This window comes from Pristis pectinata, chromosome 7, assembly GCF_009764475.1.
Source record: "Pristis pectinata isolate sPriPec2 chromosome 7, sPriPec2.1.pri, whole genome shotgun sequence".
In the NCBI taxonomy this organism is placed as follows: Eukaryota; Metazoa; Chordata; class Chondrichthyes; order Rhinopristiformes; family Pristidae; genus Pristis; species Pristis pectinata.
In genome coordinates, this window is record NC_067411.1 from 39,153,786 (window position 1) to 39,174,026 (window position 20,241).

At 41.7% G+C, this 20,241-nt stretch overlaps 1 protein-coding gene across 6 annotated transcripts in view; it reads left to right on the top strand.

Moving 5' to 3' along the window:
- Positions 1-20,241, top strand: part of pip5k1ba (phosphatidylinositol-4-phosphate 5-kinase, type I, beta a) — a 131,251-nt gene that overhangs the window by 16,378 nt on the left and 94,632 nt on the right. Inside the window, exon 1 of one of the 6 annotated variants that reach the window (XM_052019379.1) lies at positions 1,329-1,361. The exons of 4 other annotated variants lie outside the window; for them this stretch is intronic. The gene's annotated coding sequence lies outside the window, so the exon portion shown is untranslated. One more of the 6 variants, XM_052019380.1, reaches the window with a different exon arrangement.

The following is a 20,241-nucleotide window of genomic DNA, read 5'->3' on the forward strand; positions in this document are numbered from 1 at the left end:
CCAGATTCTACCACTCACTCACACACTAGGGACAATTTACAGTGGTCAATTAACCTACCAACCTGTATGTCTTTGGGATGTGGGAGGAAACTGGAGCACCCAGAGGCAAACCATGCTGTCATATGGAGAAGGTGGCAAACTTCACACAGACTGCACACAAGGTCAGGATTGAAGCTAGGTCTCTTGATCTGTGAGGTAATGGCTGTACTAGCTATGCCACTGTGCTGCATTATCAAAAACATTGACACCAAATTTCATGAGATTATAGGGTAATAGCTTGACAGTCGATAATTCTGAGCATTTTATGGTGAAGAGAGAGATGCACACAAAGCAATTTGAGGAAAATGTTTGGATCTTGGCGCCTCAGCAGCTTTAAGCCATAGCCACTGATGGAGTGATTAGAGGCCAGAGGTAAAGGTACACAGATGTGGAAGAAGATTGGAAATGAGGGAAGGTGAGACCAAGAGCAATTTCAAAATAAGGATGAGAATCCTAAGGTGCTGCTCAGCACTTTATACTGGTTTCTGCTTGACCTCCAGAGTTAGTTTATTCATTTGCCAGGATCTGGCCATCACTGGCAAGGATTACTATGATCGTTCCACAGTGCTTTAGGGTAGGAACTTGGAGGGTTTGGACCTGCAATGATGAAGGAACAGCAATATATTTCCAGGTCAGTTTGGCATTTGATGTAGAGGGGAGCCTGCAGGTGGTGGTAGAAGTTGAGAGATTGGGAGCTGTTGTCAAAGTAGCCCAGGTGAGTAACTGTGGTCCATTTTGTAAATGGTGCACACTGCAGCCACGGAGTACTGCTGGTGGATGAGGTGCCGATTCAAGTGTGCTGATTGATGTCATGCTTTCTGAGAGTTATTTGAGCTGCATTCATCCAAGGAAGTGGGGAGTATACCATGGTACCTCTGACTTGTGCCTAGTAGATGATAGAAAGGTTTTGTGTTGGGAGGTGAGTCACAACCTGTCTCTGACCTTGTCACTTACATATTTAGATAGCTGGGCCTGTTGAATTTCTGCTAATGGGGACCCTAAAATGTTGATAGGGGCTCAGTGATTGTAATCCCATTGTATGTCAAAGGTGGGTGGTTAGACACTTGTTGGAGATGTTCACTTCCTGATACTTTTCTGTGGCATGAATGTTATTTGCTTGTTACCTGTCTGGGTCTTGCTGCATGCAGGCATGTACTGCTTCATTTGCTGAGTCATTGTGCAATTTTCATTTCCATTCACAATCATCTGCAAACTTCCCCAATTCGGCTCTTGTGATGGAAGGAATGTCATTGAAGTAGCTGGAGATGGTTGGGCCTGGAACACTTCCCTGAGGAACTCCCGTGGCGATGTCCTGGACTGAGGTACCTGATCTCCAGCAACCACAACCATCTTCCTTTGTGCAAAGTATGATTTACACCACTTCAGTGTTTTCCCCTTTGTTTTCAGTTTTACCAGGATTCCTTGATTCCACACTCAGTCACATGCAGCCTTGATATCAAGGAGAGTCACTCTCACTTCGCTAATGGAATTCTGTTGTTTGGTCCAAGGCTGTGATGAGGTCTGGAGCCAAGTGGTGCTGGCAAAACCCAAAATGTGCTTCGACAGCTTGGTGGCATTGTCAGTGATACTGTCTTTTATTTTGTTGATGATTGAGAGTAGACTGACTGAGGAGTAAATATTGGCCAGGACATTGGGTAGAAGTCCCTTTCCCTTCTTTGAAATAAGCCCTTAGCAACTTTTGCATCCATTGTGGGGAAAATGGCACTTTTGACAGTGCAGCGCTGAAACAGTACAGCAATTGCACCTCAGATTTTGTGCTTTATTCTCAGGAGTGGGTCTTGAACCCATAGCCTCTGAGTCCGAGGTGTAAGAGTGCTACGTGACCAGCACAGTGGGAAATATTTGCAGTGTCTGGATCGTGTGCAGTGTTTTGCTCTGTCACTGCTGCCTATTACAAATGACTACAGCATATTAGTCATAAGAACACCAATGACCACGGACCCTCTGGGCTGTGAAGTTGGTCCTACTTGTGAGTCCTTGTCTCACACAACAAACAATCACACCCAATCCCACACAAAGCTGTGTGATCTTCCGGGAGAGGCAACATGTCTAGCCAGAATTAGGGTTAGGGAGATGGATTTCTTTTCAAGAAGGGAAAAATAGTCCATCACAGGCACTGCCCTCCCTACCACTGACAGCATCTACAGGAGGCCACCATCCAGGTCATGCCATCTTCTCGTTTCTACTGTCGGGCAGGAGGTACAGAAGCCTGAAGTCCCACACCACTAGGTTCAGGAACAGCTACTTTCCAACAACCATCAGGTTCTTGAACCAACCTACACAACCCTAACCCTACCTTCGCAACAGAACACTACGGACCCCCTCTTGCACTACCATGGATTTGTCTGTTTTTTTGTGTGTGTTTTACACTAATGTCTTGCTTTGCACAGTTTTTTCTTCACTGTCAGGTATAATTTGTTTATTTATGTTCTGTGTGTTGCCTGTACCTATGTACGTGTGATGCTGCTGCAAGCAAGTTTTTCATTGTACCTGCACCTTGCTGTACTTGTGCACATGACAATAAACTCGACAACTTGTATTAATCTATGCAGTCTGTTTTTAGGATTTTTTTAATCAGATTATTTCAGTTTTGATTTCATTTGTGATCTATGGCTATCATTTTCTCTTTGCTGCAGCAGGTTACCCAATATTTCAGGAATGCAGTGGTTAGTCATTTGGAATTGCACTATTTTTAATGGTTATGTACTGTGTTCCCTGTTGTTTTTTCTGCTCGCCCTGCATCTGAGGTACATCTGTGGTTTAGTGCGTAGCTCTCTTTTGCCTAGAAGTTCAGAAGGCTGTGGTTCAGGTCTCACTCCAGGGAGCTCCCACGCAAAAGACCAGATTGACACTTCAATGCAGTACTGAGGAATGGTTGCATGGTTAGAGGTCTGTCTTGCAGGTACAACAGTAAGTTGAGGCTCCTTTTCTCTTGGGTACATGCAAAAGATTTCATGATTTGCATTTCCCCCAGTGTCCTGATCAGCAGTTGTCCTCCAATGGTTGTTGTCACATTGCTATTGTAAGAGCTTGCTATACATAAATTACTGCCATGTTTCCTACGTTGGTCACAGTCAGTACACTACATTGGATCAGCCAAGTATATTGGGATATCCTGAGGCTGTGAAAGACAATGATGGATTGCAGTCTGCCTGTATTGTTGGCTGTATGTAATATGTACTAATTTTCTATCCTTGGTGGCAATCCCAGTTGTGATATTGGTTTATTGCTGTGCAGGGCACACACTGGCACATTGGTTATAATCCATATGTCTAAAGTACTCATCCAAGTGCATGTACTGTCAAGGAAGTTGGGTAATTTAAAGTTAACTATTTTAAAAATCCAAGATCAGTAATAGTCACCATGAAACTGGGATCACTGTAAATCCCTGTCTACATTACACTGTAAATCCCTGTCTGCCTTAACTACTTGTGTGACACGGAACCCACAGCAATGTGGATGACTCTAAACTGTTCGCTGTAATGGACCCTAATTCAACCAGCCACACACACACCATGGTTATAAGAACAGCCTTTTCACCATCTAAATGGTACAAGTCAATAATAAGACTGCTTTTTCTGCCTGGATGAGTGCAGCTCCAGCCACTCTGAAGAAACCTACTTGTTGGGCATTCGATCCACTGAGCCAAAACATTCACTTCTGCTGTCATGGTGCATGTAGCCTTAATGTTTAACATCTACAAAATGCAATGCAGTAACTTACCAAGACCTTTTTGCCTCCACCACCTCTAGCATTGAGAGGTCAAGGAGAGGAGGAGCATGAGAACACCAGCTCCTCCAAGTCTCAGATTATCCTGACCTGGAAGTACAATGTGGCTCCTTCACTGCCACTGGGTCTAAATCTACCCACCAGCAAATTGGGAGCACTTTCATCACACCATGAACCAAAAGTCCTCTGTGCTGCATCCTTTAGATGTGGGGAACTGTGTGTTTGTTTCTAGATGTCAAAATTACATTATAACAAGCAACAGAAAATACTGCAAACACTCAGCAGGTTGAGCAGCATCCACAGGGAGAGAAAAGGCCAATGTTCTGAGTCAAGGACTCTTTGTCAGAACATGGTTATGATATTTTTAATCCTAACTGAACCAAGATTTCATCCTGATGAAATGGCAAGTGGAGTTTGGTACTATGGTAGGTTAAACTGAAACACTTTTTAACTTAATCTCCATAGATTTCAAAGGTAACTGAAAGTACCCAAATTTAATACCAGCCTTCCCCAGATTAAGAATGCCTGATTTACATCCACCCGTACATATAAATGAGCTCCCATAATATTCTTAAATTCAAAAGTCTGACGTTAAATACATTCATTCCTACAAACGTCAGAACTAGTTTCCTCTCTCTTTTAATAATTGTTCTTTCTCATTAGTCTTGTGTGCTTTTGATGCCTTTCATTACAATACTGTGGAGGTGTGGTTACCATATCAAGTGATTTTTGTGTATTTTCCGACGTGCACAAAATTGCCTTATAGACGTCTGTAAAAACAGAACCTGTTCGTTACCTTGAGTCGGTCTGTAACAAGGTATTTGGTTTGTTTACATTTTTTAAAAAAAATTAATAATAATTTGCACAAAATAGGCTGTGGTTCGCAACCAGCTTCTTAAGGCCAATTAGAGATGAGTAATAATGTGCGGTCTTGCCAGCAACGCCCACATTCCTTTAGTAAATAAAATGAGCCTTCAAATATTTTGCTGTGTAAATTATTATTTTCAAAGAGTAAACAAACCAAATGCCTTGTTATTAAAATTGGGAGCTTTCAGTTGCTTCACAAATCTAGTTTTACTTTTCTCCATCGAGACCAATTTAAAACTAATACTGTTTTACCTGCAATGATACAAAACCCCCACTTGTAACCTAATGCGGATGAAATTATGGCTTGGGAAACCAGTTAAGACACACATAGGTGTTATATACTGATGAAGAGTCTTTGTATTTGCAGCGTTCTCCTTTTGGGTTTGGGTTTCGGCAACAACTCTGGTCTGCCATTCCCAGCTTTTGTATGTCCCTTTGTTTTACAAAAGAACATAAGATCAAGAGTAGGCCACTCGGTCCCTCGGACCTGACTTGTTCTGCCATTGAATATGATCATGGCTGATCTGCCCCAGGCCTCGTCTCCCCTTCTGTGCCAGTTCCCCAATTTTTCAACAAAATATCTACCTCTTCAAATATCCCCATTGATTCTCACTCTCTAATTGTTCTGTCAGCCTGACTGCTCTATAAACAACAAAATCACCTCAACGACCCAGGCTCTGCCCTATCAGTGATAGTCCCTTTGCTCCATCCATCCCTCGACTATCCTCTCTGCAGTTTGTTTTCTAATTTTCCCACCATGATGATAGGTTTCTAATCTGAAACATAAACTCTCATTTTCCACACATGCTGCCTGACCTCAGTTTCCCAGCATTGTTTGTGTTGGAGATGAATAAACTTCATTGTGGTCTGGAAGGCGGATGGAAGCAGATTCAATAGCAGTTGCCCAAAGCCATTAGTTTAGGGGGGATAGAATAGAGGGGTTAGGCTAATTGGACCTCTGTTTAAAGGACACAGCATAGCAGTAGTAAACCATCTGGTCTGTAAGTTTACCTGATAAAGTGAGGTTTTCCTCTCCTGACACTTGGAATGTTAAAGCTTATCCTCATATTTTAAATGAGTGTCCCTAGATTTGAAAAAGGTGTACAAAATTAGGGGTGGCTTAGGTAGATAGACGGAATGTGTTTTCGTTGGCAGATGGTTCCAAGACAAGGGACATTGATTTTCAAATTTGGGCAAAAGATTCAAGGGGGATGTGATGAGAAACATTCCAAGGTGTATCCCAGCAAGTTCACCAAACTGAATGTACAGAAGCTTATTGAAAGAGGGAGGCTGAGAGCAATGTCTTGGAGGATAGAGTTGGGGAAGTTTAGCAAGGGAATCCAGGAGATTCAGCCTCAGCAGCAGAAGGCGTTTCCACCAGTTGTAGGATGTCGCAACGTGAAGAACAACAGTCTAAAAATGGAGGAGCACATAACCTGGAGTGTTTGAGCCCTAGGGATTTAGTGGGATAAAGAAAGGAGGTACAATAGTGGGATGAAGAGCAAGTTCATAGTGGAAGCATAAAAGAGGGGAGGCAGTTGTGATGATGACTGCAGGTGTCCATCCAAAGGGTGAACAAGAATTCCATATTCATGTATTGGATATATGTTCTGCTTTAGTGTGAAAAGTACTCATAATGTTTGTAATTGCAATGAGAAATATATTTTCTACTGAATCTAATTCATCTTGGTGTTCAGACCAAATGAATTGAATAATATTATCATCCCAAATTTTCTAAATGCAGCGTGTAATTATCTCCTGTGCCTCAGTCCGTTTGCTGTTACTCTAGTATGGATGCAGACTGGGACTAATTTCCATCAGTAAGTCATGAGCTTGCAACAAATAATCTATCGTCTAAATCATTAAGAAAAAACAGTTTTCCTTTCTTTAATTGAAGCAACAGAACTTTGATGCTATGGGCCAAATTGACAACAGCTTTGAGTATAATTAATGCAAATCAGGTCACAAAATTCAAGCCACGGGGACAATATCTAACCAAAATAAATGTGAAGAATGATTAAAGTTTGTGCTGTAACATTGTTATAAATGTTTTACATTGCACTTCAGAATTCCTTGTGTGGAAATCTGCAACACAGTCAAATTCTGTTTCTACCTGAATACATTCTGTGCATTTGTCATTGACATTGTGTTGCAGGTTGAATACTATAGGCACAGGTGGTTCAACAAGCAAGCAATCCCTGATCAAGTCCTGATGAAGGGTCTCGGCCCGAAGCTGTTTATTTCCCTCCATGATGCTGCCTGACCTGCTGAGTTCCTCCAGCACTATTTGTGTATTACTCCAGATTCCAGCATATGCAGAATTTCCCTGATCACGTGAAACTCATTACCTTTCATAGTGTAACTTTTGCCCCACAGTGCCAGGCAGTGACCATCTTGAACAAAGGAGAGTATAACCATGTACCTTTTGAAATTTGATGGCATTAATATCATCAATTCTCCAACTATCAATGTTCTGAGAGGCACCATTGAGTGACTTGCCTCCTAATGCCCTAAAGCATTTCCACTTTCTGCAAGGCACAGTCAGGAGTAATATACAGTACTCTCAATTTGCCTGAATGAGTACAGCTTCAACAAAATGAAGCTCATTTAGTAGTCCACTTGATTGCCATTCCTTTCAAAACCCTAAACATTCTCTTCGTCAGCAGTTCACAAGACAATAGTGTGATACCAACAACTGGAGAGGACTGTATTGCATTCATCCAATACTTGAGAATCTCAACACCATCCAGGGCAAAGCAGTCCACTTCATTGCCACCCCTTTGATCACCATAAACATTCTTTCTATCTCCACCACCTCATAGCCACAGTGTGTACTATCCACAAAATACACTGCAGTTTCCTGCCTAGGCTGCTCCTACAACCATTTGCAGATCTATTACTTCTACCACTTGAAACATAAAGGCAGGATGTACAAAGGAACACCATCCCATCTTGAAAATATCCCACCATTCCTTCATTGTCACTGGGTTTAAATTCTCCAACTCTGTATCCAACATTTTGGGAGTACCTTTAACACATAGATTGCACTGGGTGAAGAAGATTCTCACCACTACCTTTCTGAGAGAGAGAGAGAGAGAGTGGGGGGGGGGGCAGTAAATACTGGCCTATTGGTGATGCCCATAATTCAGAAATGAATTAAGAAACATTTTCTTTGTATAATGTTTATTCCCCTCTGCATTCTTCAATACCAGCAAAGCAAATATGAATTCTAATATGATATAATGGCATTTGATTTTTCCAGCAGAAATAATATTAAAGACGTGGTGGAGCTAAATTTATACATTAATTTGAGCATGCTGTTTGTTGGGCCTCTTGCTAACCAAACAATTATTGCACACAAGGAATTGAGTGGGGATGGACATCATGAACCAGAAGGTCTGTGGTCTTTTCTGAAGCCTTAATGCATTGTAGCCATTTGAGAGTGTTTCAGTTTGGTTTGGAGCCCAAGTACAAATTCAACTCCTGCCTTTTGACATAAACAGGAGTTGCACTCCTTATGAATTACATATTTTAGCTACTGTGTAAGATGCAAATCCCATTTGAAACTCCTCTGAGTGCCAGTATTGAGGGAGTGCCACGTGGTTGGAAGTGCCTTCCTCTGGATGAGATGTATAACTACTTTTCTACAACCATCAGGTTCTTGAACCGACGTGCACAACCCTAACCCAACTGCAGCAATGGAATATTACAGATCATCTCTTGCACTAACATGGACTTGTCTCTGATTGTCATTTATTTTGCACTAATGTCTTGTTTTTGCATAGTCATTCTTTTTATTTTCTCCCTTTACTGTATAATTTATATTGTGTGTTGTCTGTACCTACATGCCTGTTATGCTGCTGCAAGCAAGTTTTTTTTATTGTTACATGTACCTCACCATACTTGTGCACATGACAATAGACTTGACTTGACTTGAGACCCTGATGTAAAAGACTATTTAGCAATATTTTGAAGAAGAACACAGCAGTTCTCTCTAGCATCTTGGTCCAAATGCTAAAACAGATTATCTGTACGTCTTTACTTTAGTTGTGGAACTTGCTATGTGCTCATGGGCTGCCATGTTTCTGACATGACGAGTGACTTCATTTTGCATGCTGGAAAACGCATGTGAAAGACTTTGGGAATGCGAGTCTCTTGCCAGGTAACCTTAACCATAGCAGGTGAATCAAAAGAATTATATATCATAAGTGACTCTCAATTACTCTTAATTAATTGTGTTCTGCATAATTTATTTACATGGCAGAAAGCTTTGTGCAGTTGTAGATCCAGCAATCAAGTTACCAAATTTGTTTTATGATTATGCAAGCTAATGAGAGTGGAAAGGATCAATTGTTCATGAATACAATGGCAAAAAGAATTCCTGTCAAATGAATTGCCTACCTCTATTGAATGGAATAGCATCTAGTTTACTTGTGGTGTGTTTGTTACTGGTAATCTTTTATCACTAGTAATGAATTCCTACATAAATTTTGTTCAAAGCTTCAATGGATATCCTGATTTTTTTTTCCCCTTGACATGTCTGTCACTTTTTAAATTCTCCTGTTTTCAAATCATTTTGTTGTTTTGCCCTCGATGCCTGCAGCTTCCTCATGTCCTAAATTCCTCAAGATCACTCTGCTCTATTTCGGGCCTTTTGATCATCCTTCAATTTAATTGCTTCACCTTTGGCAGCTGTGCCTTCAGCTGCTAAGGCCCTGAGTTCTGTAGTTTTCTCCCTGAAACTTCTGTCTCTCTTTCCTTCTCTAAGGCACTCATTAAAACATAACTCTTCAATTAAACTTTTTGCCATGTGTTCCGGAATCAGCATGCAAGGCTTAATGACAAACTTTGTTCAATAACATTCTTGTAAAGTGTTTTGAGATCTCTTTGCCAGGTTACAGTGACTAGAGAAATAAAGATTGTTGTTCTCAGTGGGTTGGCTCTTGTTACTGATACCTCTGGTCAATTTTATTGTGGTATCGAGAGAAATATCCTCTGCATATCCACTGTTGAGGCTTGTCAGATCCACTCTCATTCCACTGAATGAATACAAGTCAACCGAATTTCTCCTGTGTGACAGGTCTGCTATTCCAGGAATTAATTTGGTGAATTTTTGCTGCACTCCCTTTATGGTAAGTATATCCTTGGGTGAGGCAACCAAACCTGCACACACTCCTCCAAATGAGGAATCATGAAGCCCTTGCATAATTGTACAAGAGGTCCTTGGCCTATTCTCAAAGCCTCTTGCAATGAAGGCCAACATACCATTTGCTGCCTTAACTGCTTGCTGCACCTATGTGTTTGCTTTCAGTGACTAGTTACAAGGCCACCCATGTCCTCTTGTACATAAGTAGTTCCCAGTCTCTCTCCATTTAAATAATATTATGCCTTTCTACAGAAGTGGATATATACATTATATTGCATCTGCCATTTATTTGTTCACTCACATCTAAATTACTTTGAAGTGTTCCCTTAACTCTCAATGCCACCCAGTTCTGTGTCATTGGTAGACTTAAGTAATATTACTTTCAGTTCCCTCATCCAGATCATTGATGTATATCGTGAATAGTTGGGCCCAAGCAATGATCTGTATGGGACCCTGCTAATCATTGCCTGTCAAAGTCCCATTTATTCCTACACACTTGAGGCTATGTGCAATGGCCAATTAATCTACAAATCTGCACATCTTCGGCATGTACAAGTAAACTGGAGCACCTGGAGGAACCCATGCAGAGAGGAGCAAATTCCATATAGGGAACACCAGAGTTCAGGATCGAATCTGGATTGCTGGAGCTGGGCCAACAAAGGACAGTTGCTAACTTACAAAGCAAGGCAGTTCTCCTCTGAATCCTTGCCCAAACTATCGGTCTGAAGCATTGAAACATGTATTACCTGGTCACTATTGCATTCTTCTTTGTTGGAGCTTGTGTGCACAAATTGGGATTCGTGTTCCCTCCTTGTCACAGAAATTCCACATCAAAACTCTCCTTGGCAGCACAGTGGTGCAGCTGGTATAGTCACTGCCTCAAAGCTCCAGCAGCCCAGGTTCAATCGTGACCTTGGGCAAACTCCACACAAAAAAGACATTCTCACTGTGACTGCACAGGTTTCCTCCAGGTGTTCTGGTTTCCTCCCACATCCCACAAGACTGCTGGTTGGGATGTTAATTGGCCACATTAAACTGTCCCTTGTAGGCGAGTGGTAGAATGTGGAGGGAATTGATGGGAATGTGGGGAGAATAAAATGAGATTAGTGCAAATCAGTTGTTGATAGTCAGCATTGACTTGATGGGCCAAAGGGCCTGTTTCTGTGCTGTATGACTATGACTTTATTTACTCTCCTTAGCCATAAAATGTTTGGGAACTATTGAGATTGTCAGATGCTTGATTGGATTAAAAGCAGAGCTTCTGATTAGCTGTGCATTGCTTTTTGTGAGAGCTTGCTGTACATGATTTGGCAACCTTGTTACCTACATTAAAGCAGTGACTAAATTTCAAATAGTGGAGCATGGGAATTTCTGGGGCTGTGAAAGGTGCTATAGAAATGCAAAATGCTTAGCATTCCACTGAAATTGAATTACCCTTAAAATGGTCCTACATCTCTGTCAGTTACTTATTACCCATTATAAATTCCAATGTAATTTGGAACAGGATGATACAGATAAACATTGCAGAAATCGCAACCTTTGTCAAACATCCTGAGTAATAGATGGCATCCCTAACCTGTCTGAGCTACTTGGGGTCCTAGCCTTAATGCTTGCTTGCTGTAGAAACTACAATAGCCTGCAGCACACTGACAAACTGTAATTAATTCCTAAATCTTTCAGTTTTTGGGTAGGAACAGAAGGTGTAGAGGAGGAGGTATGGTAGTGGGAACCCTTGGTGTTCTCTGTTCAATTGAAACCTTTCTTAAAACTGCTTTGCTTTTGACTGTGGCATGATCACATTTCTGTTTGGGGGAGTAGCGTTGCTTTCTATGGTAACCAATTACTTAATCCCTTATTTGAGTCCAGTCTCAACATACTATTTTAGTTTGCTAATTGGGAGGGGCATTGTTAGCATTTAACTTGCGTAATTTCAGAGTGTTAGAGTCTGATTTTGGAGTTTGAAAGCAGCCTTTTTGTTTCCCCCATTGAGTGACCCTGAACAATTTTGACAAGGTGGGGTGTTGTGCTGAATGTCTTAACATTACAGTAATTTGGTCATCCATGCCATGTGTACGAGGAATATAGGGGCAGGAAGAGGTCATTCACTCCCTTGATTCTGTTCCGCCATTCAATCAAGTCCCTGCTGATCTTCATCTTGGCTCCATTTAACAGCTTTGTTTCCATGCTTGTTAATTACACTTGCCTGACCAAAACCTAGCAATCTGTTTTGAAATTACTCGTCCAACGAAACATGAAAACCTTTTACTCACTCCTGAGAACCAATACTTATTGTTTTCTTCTATCATTCAGGAGTTTGGCTGTGGTGTTTTTTGTGATGGTCAGGTGATAGATGACTTCTAAGTTTGCACTTGAACTCTTTCTCTCAAAGTGTGTAAACATCAGACAGGATCACGTGAGCTTGCAGGTGAAAGACTGTTAAAGAAGCTTTGAAGTGGTAGTTATATGGAATCCACAGTGCAAATAGGTCATTCTGCTCAAATGGTCCGTGCCAGTGTTTATGTTCCACTTGAGTCACATTTCATCTCACTCAATCAGCATATCCTTCTCTACCTCTCTCTCCTTCCTCTGCTGATCTCTTTAAATTCTCAGGCAACAGGCTACAGATGCTGGGAATCTGTAATAAAGCAAAATGCTGGATGCACTGGGCAGGTCAGGCGGCATCTGTGGAGCAGAAACAAAGTCACTGTATCACCTTATTGTCCTGTAACATTAATTCTGTTTCTCTCTTCACAGATGCTGCCTGGCTTGCTGAGTGTTTCCACCATTTTTTTTGATTTATTCCACTTAAAGGCAACTCCACTGTTTACCCCAACTACTCCCCTGTGCAAGGGAATTCTGTATTTCTTCTTTTGCCTGGGTGAAGTAATTTTTACTGAAAATTCCTGATGCTTTTATTAGTGACTGTCTTCTGTATTATAGTTTCTAGTTTTGGACTGCCCTTCCACCACCACAAAAGTGAAATCACCCCATCTTCACCCACCCTGTCATTATCTTTAAACATCTGTTAGCTGGTCTTCTCAGGAAGAGTCCCAGAATCTTTAATCTTTCCTGATGAGGAAATTCTCTCTGTTCTAGTCTGATCCTTGAGAACCTTTACTGGTGCTTTGATGATCATTTTATAACATGGAGATATGCAGGTCTTAGTTTTAGAATACTTCAGTTTTTGCTGGATTTTGGTTAAGTACAAAGTGCTGGAAGTTCTTTGGTGACTAGAAAGACGTGTTCATCAAGCAGTGTGGAGAGAGTGAACACATTTCTTTCAAGGAGACATGAGATTGCAGATGCTGGAATCTGGAGCAACACACAATCACCCTCCAGCAGCTGTCTCCAACCTTCACCCTCCCTCCCCCTACCTCATTCCATCTCCCTCTCCTTTTTGTTTTTCAGTCTGCCTCCATCTGTCGCCCACCTGCTGCTGCCTCCCAACTCCACCGTCTTCCCTTCTCCTACCTGGCACAATCTGCCAGTCAGCTTTCGCCCTGTAGGAGTTGGGGAAGTTATGTTGCAGTTATATAAGATGTTGGTGAGGCTGCACTTGGAGTATTGGATTCAGTTTTGATCACCCTGTTATAGGAAAGACATTATTAAACTAGAAAGTGGGGTAAAGATTTACCAGGATGTTGCCTAGACTTGGGGGCCTGAGTTGCAAGGAGAGGTTGTGTGGACTAGGACTTTATTCCCTGGAACATAGGAGATTGAGGGGTGACCTGATAGAGGTATAAAAGATCATGAGGGGCATAAACAGGGTGAAAGCACGTAGTCTTTCTCCCAGGGAGGGGGTGCAAAAAACAAGAGGGCATAGGTTTAAGATCAGAGGTGAGAGATTTAAAAGGGACATCAGTGGCAGCTTCTTCACCCAAAGGGTGGTGCATATTTGGAATGAGCTGCCAGAAATAGTGGTTGAGGCCAGCACATTAGCAACATTTAAAATCTATCTAGATATGTGGATAGGAGAGGTTTAGAGGGGTATGGGCCAAATGTGGGCAGATGGGACTAGCTCGCTGGGCAACACAGTTGGAATGAATGAGTGGAGCTGAAGGGCCTGTTTCCATACTGTATGACTCTGACCCTCCTCAGTTCACCAATCACTTCTAGCTCCTGTCACCACTCCTCTTTATACTGGTCATCTCCCCTCTCTTCTCTCAGTCCTGATACAGGTTTTTGACCCGAAATATCAACAATTACTTCCCACGCACCCCCCCCCCCACCATAAATGCTGATCAACCTGCTGAGTTCCTCCAGCAATTGTTTGTCATTTCTTTTCTTTTGAGAGCCCACTACAAATTTCAATAACCCAAGCATTCTGTATAATAGAGGAGGCATTATACTATTAGTTTTTGGGTATATTGGTGGAGAGAGTGAAGGCAGGGTTAAAGTGGGGAAGAAGATAAAAGGTTCAATCAGTGGTATCCAATCATCTACAGGATATTGCAAGGGTGGTGAGGTAAGTTGGGGCTGCAGTCCACTGGGGAGGGTAGGGTGGGTGGAAATAAGTGTTGATGGTGGGAAGCCACTGTGAGGGCTAACATTTTGTTTCCAAAGGTGTACTTTATTTGTGAGATTTGCAAATATTTAACACAGCAAATTCATATGTGACCTTTAATAGCATAAGGCATATCATTGCACTTGCTTACAAGGTTTACATTATATTGACATTAGTTCTGATTTCTCTTTCACACGCCTTCCATCAGCAATGAGTCAGATGCTTTTGCACAGGTTCCAGTCCTGTGGGCCCAATGGGGATGAGGACCCTATTCTGTTGCCTTTTCCCACTGAGCCTTTGCAGTGGCTGCACTGAACTTCAGTGCATCCCTCAGCACTTAATACTGCATCTTGGAATACGCCAGTTTGGAATATGTATTGAGTTATGGACAACTCCTTGCATTGGAAGACCAGCAAGTTCCAGGCACGCCGAAGTGCACCATTCATTGAGTTGATAATCTTGCATCGGCAGTCAATGTGTGTCCCTAGGAACAGCTGCAGAGCACAGAGCTTCACTTTTTTTTAACTTCATGTACCTAACTGCAGTCATTTCCCAGCACTGGACTCCATGGGCTGAGACTTGCTTGTCCCTTTTAAGTTTTGCCAAATTAGGCACTGCATTTTGCAGTGAAAGCCAGCATCTGCATGAGTGATTAGTGGCAATTAATTTAATAGAAGCGGCATCTTGATATATATTGCAAGCTGTTGAAAGTTACTTGCACTGTGCAGTAAATTTTCTAGGCCAACGTATTTTACAAGTGGAGATATGGAACGCTCAGTACCAAGTTCCACGTGGCCAGCTGTAGTTCCCTTGGAATGTCCTGTTGTGAAGTTTTCAGAAAAGTAGACTGACGTGGAGTGTACAAAAAGAATATAACCTCAGTGACGTGGTGTGTACAAAAAGGGACCATAACCTCAGTGGATTACAAAACCACTTTGCATTAGTCATTGCATTTAGTATTTGAAAATTAATACAGGGCATGGGTTGATTTCATTAAAAAATTTTGAAAATAAAATTGCAATTACCTTGGGCCTACATTTGCCTTACACCATTCAAAAGCTGCACGCTGTGAAATGTGTGTTTTTTAAATAAAATTTCTAAATATGGTTGCAAAGGGTATCATTACACCCATGGAATTAATACACATACAATTAAAGGGATTTCCTCTCTTAGATCCAGTGTAGAAAGACTGTTTCCTTCAGTTATTTCATTGAATTTTTTTTGTAATTGGATTTACTCCTGCTCCAGCATTTGTGTATAAAGTTCATTTCAATGCTTGAACAGAATCTTGAACTTGAATTTAAAAATAAATGCCTGGAGCAGAAGTAGGGTGAGACCATCTAGCTGCTTGAACCTGTTGCGCCCATTTGATGAGATCATGGCTTATCTGTGACCAAACTCCATATTAGTCTTTGTTTACTTCCGCAGCCCTACTGTTGGGCCGCTGTTGAGCTGCTGCACTCTGAAACTGGCAATCCCCTAAATACCCTGGAACCAAAGTGATGAGGTCAACTTTTATTTTCTGTCATGCTTGAGCTAGGGCTTCAAACTAAAGCCTTTCTGCACCTTCCACTAACTGAGCTTTTGTCTAAAAAAATGTTAATTAGATGTAGGTATTCTGTCTTGAATTTAATGACCAAGATTTTCATTAGCCCACAATCCTTCCCTCTCATGCTGGAGCTACAATCATGACCCCCTAATCTTCTAGATTTTCAATTAGAGCAACTTTTCGTCATCAAAGACAACTCGATCAATGACTCTGTTCTAATCCTTTCCAGGGAACTGATTCTCTTTCTTGCATGTACTATGCTATTTTTCTTGGATTATTAAAGTGTTAAAAAGCGAGAGGTTCATATTTAAACATTTAAAAAGAAAATCTAGCATTACATTTCATATCCTCTGGCTGTGCAGGCTTGTTCACATCACGGGACAATGTGGGCAGCTACTGTGTTGCACCTGACCTCGGTTGCTGTCTGTTTGGGGTTTGCTGTTCTTCCTGTGACTGCGTGGCTTCTCCAGTTTCCTTCCACATCCCAAGGAAATGCAGTTTGTTAGGTTAATTGACCACTGAAAATTTCCCCTTCAGTATGGATGAGTGGTAGAATTGGGGGAGTTGATGGGAATGTGGGAAGAATAAAATGGAATGAGTGTAGGATTAGCTGAAATGGATGTGTGATGGTCAGCATGGACTCGATGGACTAAAGTCTCTGTAGTCATGCTGTATAACTCTGAATCTTAATTTGAGACTAGTATTTTATACAGTGATGCTAGAATTAATGTGTGTGTGGTTTGTGTTCACGTCTGCTTCCACCTCTAGCACCAACCCAACACTGCCCCAGCGTCTGCTCATTTTCTAGACCCTCATTCAGGCCTATGTTTCCTCTTGAATATACCAGTGCTCCCAGTGTAATACAGCACAGAACCGGACCCTCTGGCCCACCACGTCGATGCTGACAGTCAAGTTTCCAATTATACTGATCCCATTTACCAGCTCTTGGTCCATAGCCTTTTGTTCCTTGGTGATTTCACTCCTGGCTGTCGCCTTAGGTTCAAAGCTTCATTGGTTATTCTGGTTTTCTTTCCCGTGACAATTCAGTTTTAAGATTCTCAACCTTGCTTTCTACTCGTGTGTGTGTGTGATATATATGTGTAACACACACCCCTCCATTTCCAACCTATTGCACATCTGATTTCCATCACTCCACCACTGACTGCCTTGCCTTCAGCTGCCAGGGCCCTGATTCTGTAAATCTCCCTCCAACGTTCTACCTGATTCCACCTTTAAGAAATTCCTTTTAGCCCAACAACTTGAACCACCTTTTGTTCACTTTGTCTCAATTTCTTGAGGCCCAGTGTCAGTCTTTGGTTGGTGATGGCCCCCAGAAATTACCTTTGGACAGTTCTCTGCGTTGATTGCTATATAAATGCAATTTGCTATAGCGGTTACGTTGCCCTGCCATTTTGGACATATAATAGCAGAATTGTGTAGTAAACTGTTTGCCTAAAACAAAAGGTGAAATCAAATTAGATATAAAAGAATTATTTTCAAATGACTAAACTTCTGGGAATTCTCACTTCCATTTCTTCCACTTTCATTTTCGATTTCACTTTTCTCTTGCTTTCATTCAGCCTAGGTTCTTTACTTGTTTGGCTACTCTATTTTAGCAGATAAGCTATCCTCCGAGACCCTCTAAACCCGTTGACTCTTGGAGCTACTTTGATCCAGCCAGCTCCTAACCTGCTTCCTGTAAGGACTTTGTTCCATTTTCTTTGTTGACTTCATAACCTTTCTGACAATGCTATCATCTGTAATGGTACTTCAAGTAGATCATTATATTGCAACTCTTAGTTCCAGGAAAAATGTAGTTGGAAGGGCCAAAGCTCTGATCCACTTCCTGTACTTAATTCTCATTCTCTCCATCATATGTATGCACTTTTCCTTGGAACCTCACATTGCAACACCTGACCTTTTACTTCTTTCCTAGTCCTCTCCAGAGCTCTAAACAGTTCTTCTATGTGAAATAGTTTAAAAATTCACTACAGTGTACTGCTATCCCTCCTCGCAATTCAGTCCCCTCTATTATACGGAGGTCAAATAGTGACTGGTTTGTGGAACACCTCCCTTCAGGCCACAAGCATGAACCTGAGTTCTTGACAGTGAGCTCCACATAGCCACCACTCACTGTGTAATATTTCTGCAATCTTAAAAGATTTTGTGTGCCTTTGGCAATTTTTTTTATGAATCAAATAACAGTGATGATAATGATTATTAGCAATTGGCTTGAAGCATAATGGTGTTTTTCTGAAAGTTATCAGGCTAAAAATAAATTGACTGCCAAATGTAACATAGGAAAGATTTTGTACTAGTGGTTAGCTGTGAACGCTGGCAGGATTTTTGTTTGAAAAGTCAAGAAATGTGGCATTTAGCATCCAGGCAAAGAGAGAAATGTTCCTTAAAGCTCATAGGATCCAAGGCGAGCTGGCTAATTGGATCCAAAATTGGCTTGGTGACAGGAGGAAGAGGGTGGAAGGATGTTTTCTGATTGGAAATCTGTGACTGGTGGTGTACCACAGGGATCGGTGCTGGGAACTTTGCTGTTTATGACTATGAATGAGTGAGTTGGCTGTGAATGTAGGAGGTATGATTGGTAAGTTTGCAGATGACATGAAAATTAATCCTGACAAGTGCAAGGTGATGCATTTTGGGAAGTCAAATAATGGTGAAACATGTATAGTAAACAGTAGGGCACTAAGGAATTTTGATGAACAAGGAGACCGAGGGGTACAAGTCCACAGTTCCCCAAAAGTGGCAATGCAGGTCGATAGGGTGGTGAAGAAGGCATGTGGCAAGCTCACCTTTGTAGATTGGGGCATAGAATATAAGAGTTGGGATGTTGCAACCTCACAAAACGTTGGTTCTGTTTAGAGTATTTTGTGCAATTCTGGTCATCACTCTATAGGAAGGATGTGATTGTGCTGAAGAGTGTTCAGAGGATATTCACCAGGATGTTGCCTGGATTGGAGGGCTTTACTTATGGGGAGAGATTGGATAGACTGGTCTTGTTTTCCCTTGAGTGAAGGAGGTTGAGGGGTGACCTGATAGCAGTATATAAGATTGTGAGAGGCATAGATAGGATGGTCACAATCTTTTTCCCATGGTAAGGGTATCAAACACTAGGGCATAGAGTTAAGTGAGAGGAAGGGGTTTTAAAGGGGATCTGAAGGGCAAGTTTTTTTTTACAGAGTGGTTGGTATCTGGAATGTGCTGCCAGAGGAGTGGTGGAATTGGATACAATTACTTTGTTTAAGAGGCATTTAGACTGATAATTAAATAGCAAGGCGTAGAAGGATATGTTTCTATTGTGGGCAAGTGGGATTAATGAATATGGGCAAAAGGGTTGGCATGGATGTTGTGGGCTAGAGGGCCCGTTTCAGTGCTGTATGATAGTATATTCTTGAGTGGATTCCCAGGCATTTTAATAAATTTAAGACAGAACTGATATCATTCTTTAAAAATTATTTTTTAAAAAATTATTTTTAAGAAAATTAAAATCCAGTCTGCCTCTTTGTGCAGAAAATGCGACAGTTCTTAACAGGTCAGACAGCATCTGTGAAGAGGGAAAGAATTAAAGTTTCTGGTCAATGAGCTTTCATCAGAACTGTAGGGGAGAGAAAAATGATAAAGTGATAAGTTTTAAGAGGTGGGAAGGGGAGGAGAGAGCAAATGGGAAGTTGATAGGGTACAAGGCAGGAAAGGTTAACTGACAAATAGGTTGATTTCAGAAGATAAAAAGAGCATGGGAATTCATCCTGTAGCTAGATCAGTTGTAATGTTCTTACTTGTCCTGTATATTGCTTGAGAAACGGGATTTGAGGATTAATATTTTACCAGCAGAGTCCAATTAAAAATAGAAATACGACATTTGTGATGCAATCCTTGATTCTTATTCAGAGTGGGAGTGTGTGTCATTAAGCTCCAGATGTGGGTCTTGTCATTCGGGAGTTTTGCATTAGCAAGAGCAGATAATATCAGTGGGGACACAAGAGACTGCAGATGCTGGAATCTGGAGCAACAAACAATCTGCTGGAGGAACTCAGCAGGTCGAGCAGCATCTGTGGCAGGAAAGAAATTGCCAATGTTTTGGGTCGAAACCCCTGCATCAGGACTGAGAGTGGTGAGATGAAATGGCCAACATAAAGGGAAGAAGGGGAGTGGCAAGAAAGGATTCCTAGGCAATTGGTGGACTGAGGAGGGGTGTGAGATGACAGGCAGGTAGTGCCAGGTAGGGGAGAGCCGGGTGGAGTTGGAAGGCTGTGGCAGGTGAATGATAGGTGGAGGCAGACAGAGAGAGAGGGGGGAAAAGGGGGAAAAAAAAACAGATGGATCAAAGTTGGGGGGGGGGGGGGAGGGGAGTGTGAAGATGGAAGATGGCTG